This window comes from Macrobrachium rosenbergii, chromosome 34 (genome assembly GCF_040412425.1).
Source record: "Macrobrachium rosenbergii isolate ZJJX-2024 chromosome 34, ASM4041242v1, whole genome shotgun sequence".
Lineage (NCBI taxonomy): Eukaryota > Metazoa > Arthropoda > Malacostraca > Decapoda > Palaemonidae > Macrobrachium > Macrobrachium rosenbergii.
Window position 1 is genome coordinate 11,482,563 of NC_089774.1, and position 5,096 is coordinate 11,487,658.

The window sequence follows — 5,096 nt, forward strand, 5'->3', positions numbered from 1 at the left end:
TTTTAAAGCATTTTTATTTTCAGATTAATTTTTAAACTAAAATTGAAAATTGTAACTTTCTTTTTTTATAACTCACTAACTTTTCTCAATATAATTTAACTGCAAAAACAGTTCTCAGTCCACCTATAAATATTATATAAGTATTGTCTAGATTTCTGTAACTTACAGATCAGCAAAGATAATTCATATGTACGTGTTAATATTATTGGTTTGCCTTCTCGCAAATTTTCTAATTACCAATTTCATCTTTCACTCCCTGTTTCTGCTAAACTATTTCGAGTTCCATTCTGTTCCAACTTCAGATTTTAACTTCCCATTTCACTGAAATTAATGGAGAAACTACCAGAAATATTTACAACAATTCTCGTTAATTTTATTTGCCACTCAGGAGAAATTAAGTACAAAATTTTATTTCCTTTTTAGGTTAAACGATCTTTATATTTAAGAGATCTTGTTACCCCAATTAGTGAATTTTTTTCTGGTTCAATTTTCCTTTTAAAATAAACTTATTCAATTTCAATCTGAGCTGGACCAACTATTGTAACCATTTACAGGGAAAATCCTTTTCTCTATCCTAGTCAAGCCCCAGTCCATGTACTGATTCTTATTAAAAGCATTCTCTAACCACATGAAAAGCTGTTTGCTAAACTGGCGACACCTTCAAGCTTGGAACTTGAGGCTTTATAACCTACTTTACCCAAAGCTTACGAGGCATTAAATGCATTCTAAAGGCATTACGCAATGCAGTACCGAAACTGGCAGTGTAACTTTGCTTTGCAGTAACAAACATCCATGCTTTGTTACAACTGAAGAGTTCAACACCTATGATAATTCTCGAATTTTTTAAACCAAGGAATTTGTTAAGTACCATTTTGTCAGGTTATGAGAATATACCTGGACTTCATACTAATTTTCAGAAGCCTAGGCTACTAGACTGGACTGGAGATTTGTGCCTCAACTATTTCCTAGCTGTAAATTCTATATTTCTTTGAAACTCAACTTTGCTATTTTTATACTCAAGTTTATTCTAAGCCCGTTTAATGGTTACTTATGTATTTCAACACTTAGCAAAGTAGTTCTTTCTCCTTAATGAACTGAAGATAATTGTTTATGAGTTATGACTACATCCTTTGTAGATCATTTAATCTTTAAAATGCCTTTTTACAACCTTCATAAGCTAATCTTAAATTCTTTTTCTCAATTCCTTACTACAACCTTTCAAGTTACCTAATTTTCAGTTCCTTAAGTTTTCAGAGCCTGATTAAAACAAATTCATGTCTGCCTCTATTACGTCAAGTTTAAGGGCCACTTCAACCCTGAGTTGGTTAGCATCCAGAGGCACACACCAGACCTCTTTAGACCCTTTTAAACCTTTACACCATCTACGGGACACCTTTAGGAAAAGGCCAGGTTTATTTAAAAGCAACATACCTTTTTAAAATCTCAAACTCCATTTAACACAAACATCAGGTTTAACTACAAATTTATTTGGTAATGTTACAAATGGCAACTTGTAAATTTATTTCCACCGAGTCTTGTGATGACGTACCCTTTTGAAAGACCTGTTTTTAGGCCATCTTCTAGCTTTGTAGAGCACCTGAGGAAGATCTGGTATCTGGTACAGGCCTGGTAACTGAGGGGGAACCTTCTACAGCACCTAGTCAAGGCCTGATTATCTGATGGCCTGGTAACTAACCTTCTACAGCTCCTGGTCAAGGCCAGGTTATGTGGTACAGGCCTGGTAACTAGTGAAACTGCTTCATTGAGGATTCCTGAACTTTTTTCATTGTGAATTTGCTTAAACTGATATCAGGAGGCCAGTTATAAAGCAACACCACAGGCTTCTGCCAATTTCCATATCTGCAAAAGTAGGATAAATGTCACGAGTCTGCTAAGTAAATTTGACCAAATTTCTTCAGAGATAACAGTGACTTTCTCAGTTAGAATCATGAACCAACATATGAGTCCTTTGACTTTTAGACGAAAACTAGCAAGTTATGAATATTGGAATTTCATTAGTAACCAAAAACTTTGAATACAAACTTTACTTTTCTAAAGAATTATAAATTCTTAAAGTTTTGGCTCTAATAAAAACTTTACTAGCCAATTATGAGTATTGGAATTCCAGCAGTACATTAACCTAAAACCTGATCTATAGTAGTAACTATACCTTTAGCTATGGAAGTCAAAATTCTTGGTAGACTAGAGAACCCAACATACTGTAGAATTAATGTCTATTTCTAGTGGCTTTTTAAAGTAGATTAGACACTCGGACCACGGGTAGTTTCAACCTTAAGACCATTCTTGACTACCTGCAGAGATTAGCTTAATTGAAATAGTGATGCAAGGGAAAGGTTTTCAAAGATATTGCCTGACTAGCTAATGGTTGCCTAAATACTTTTTCTCAGTAAACTTATTTGCTAAAACTAATAGAAAATTAACAAGTACTGGCAAAATTGAATTTTTGTAAATCTCAAAATTGTTCAAATTCACAAAATTAACATTTAAGGAACAATTTATAGAATTGATTTTGCAGAATGTATGCAAAATTTATAACTACTTGCAAAGTTCAGTACAAAATTTAGATTAGCAAAATAAAGTTGAAAATTTTACTGTTTCAAATTTAAGTTTAACTTAGACCAAATTAGATTATATTAAAACTTAAGTTCGAAAGTCAAATTTAAAACTAAATTTAAGTTAACTAACAATTTTAATTTTAAAAAAGATCTAACCTTCTAACACTAGACCTGGGAAACCTGACTAGTCTATACTCAACTCACCACCTGTAGTAGTTTTGATTTGGTTAGTTTAGTAGTTTGGTTAGTAAAGGAATGCAAGCCACCCTCTGACGACACGCTAGACCCCCCGAGGGGGGCCTAGCGCGCACCAGAGGGTATTCCTCCCCCCATTAGGGGACCCACCCCTGATGGGGGGAGGTTTGGCTTGCAAGAGTAGGAGAAAATTGAAATGGTACTTACTTGGGTTTTTGTGTGGCTCGAATTAAGCCATTTTTACCTACAAAGTGGTGGACTTGTAAAGTGTTCTGTGTTCTTGAAGTTCCGGGATCAGTGGAGCACTTGCAGCTTCAAGGATAGCTTGTTGGGGTTCCTTAAGTGTTACTTGTGTGTTCCAGGATCAAGGGAGCACTTTTAACTTCAAATATGGCTTGAGATTTGAGTTCCAGTAGCTTCTACAACGCTTGAGACTGCTGGAAGTTCCACAGTCTGGAAAATGTCTGGAATTAGTTTTAAGGCAGTAAAGGGTTTAGAAAAACTTACTTCAATGAAGTCAAAGTAAATTTAAATTTAGAATTAAATCCAAAGTGCTTTAAGTTTCCTTAGGAGGCATTTGCCTAAATTCCTAATGAACTAAAAATTCTTTAAGACAATTAGATTCACAAAATAGTTCTTTAAAATTAAAATTTATGAGGTAGTTGCCTAACAATTCATAATGTAATTTTTTTCAGAACTTTTAAACTTAGTGAGCCTCTTAGTTTAAAAACTACCTAAATAACACTTGAACCTTTGATAGTGAAGAATAAACAAATACCATCCTTATTGCAGTAATGCATAGGTCTGGATTCAGTCCCAAAGATCTGCTGGTCGAACTGAGGCTTTAAACTTTCTACCCTGATCTTTTTTGGAGTCAAAACCAGATGCCAGATTACCAGTTCAAACCAGATTCCACATTTCCACAAACCTCCATAAACCAAGTGGAACTAGTTAACATGGAAAAAATATAAATTAGGTTACAGTAAGAATTGACATATGTGAAAACAATTCAGGGTAAAAAATTGGCACAAGTTAAACTTTGAATTCCAAACCCTAGTTTCCAAGAACACTGAAAACCATAAGCAAAAATTTGAAAAAATCTACACTTGAGAGAATCATCTTTCGCCATTGAAGGAATTTTAAGTCTACTAGGCTACGTTTTACAATAAAAGGAAGTTTCTCCAAGGCAAAAGGCAGTATCACTGTACTTCAGAACTACCACCAAGTACCTAGTTGAACAGTTACAGAGTCCTTGAAATAGTACAGCCTTCACAATGCTAGATTTAAGGCCAATAAGTCTAAAAGCTGGTACGTACTAATCACTTGAAGCCTAAATCGACAATTGCCAAAAAACCCAATTATGGCAAAACATTGGTTTCATAAGTAATTAACTGTGATGACAAAAACCTTGCCTAAACAGTGTAAAAGCACTTACACCCTAAGACTTTCTAGTAAACCCCTTTAGTTTTCAACTAAAATTACACTGCTAGACCCATTACTAGTCTTCATGCGAAATCAAGTTGCTAAACTTTATTCTCTAAACATTAACACTAAAGAATTAAAATTTCAAAATAGTTTCTTAGTAAAAGGGATATTCCCTACCCTATACCCCATAGTTAATCTAGCCACTAGTTATCACCGATTTATCTAGTTCGATAAATTAAGTGAAATTTAACACTCGTGAGCACTGTCAAAAACTAAAGCACCGAAGCAGTCTAGTTAAGCTTTAAACCGACTTTAATTCAAAAGGAATAAACTAAAACGTAACATACAATGGGAAATTATATCCAAAGCACAATTGCCTAAGTTAAACTTGCTAAAATATGTATAAAAACTACCCTGAAAAACCCCAGTTCACAAAACAATCAACACTCAAATAAAAAACTAAAATTTAAGTATCTTACCTTCAAAACCACACAAAAACTATAGACGAGAGTGGAGAAGATAAATTCACTTCACAAAACCAACCGGCTAACTAAACTCCAGTTTACTCCAAGATGGCTGACTACACTTCAGCCGAGGTCCATCGACAAAGATTTTCACTCGCCAAGGACCCCGGATTCAGGAACAGCAGCCAAGGACTGTAGAACCACAAAAGATTTCACGAACGTAAACAAAGTGGATTTGAGACTCCGTGGAATTTGGGAATTCAGTACGAATTTTGTTAGCTTCTAAAATTTCCGTTTCTCGATATTTTTTTTATAATTCTATTGAACTGAATATTAAATTTAGGCCAAGGTTCAAGCCCTGCTGGGTCCTTTGAGGTCATTCAGCGCTAAATTTTTTATATTTTTATCAACAAAAACAATAAATTATTCATCATAT

At 34.3% G+C, this 5,096-nt stretch overlaps 1 long non-coding RNA gene across 1 annotated transcript; it reads right to left on the reverse strand.

Moving 5' to 3' along the window:
* Nucleotides 1-1,430: 1,430 nt before the first annotated feature.
* LOC136856210 (uncharacterized) lies at nucleotides 1,431-4,828 on the reverse strand. Its single transcript, XR_010858275.1, has 3 exons — nucleotides 3,550-4,828; nucleotides 2,171-3,224; nucleotides 1,431-1,860 (listed from the first exon to the last, which is right to left on the reverse strand). It is a non-coding gene; the product is annotated as an uncharacterized lncRNA (long non-coding RNA).
* Nucleotides 4,829-5,096: the final 268 nt, after the last annotated feature.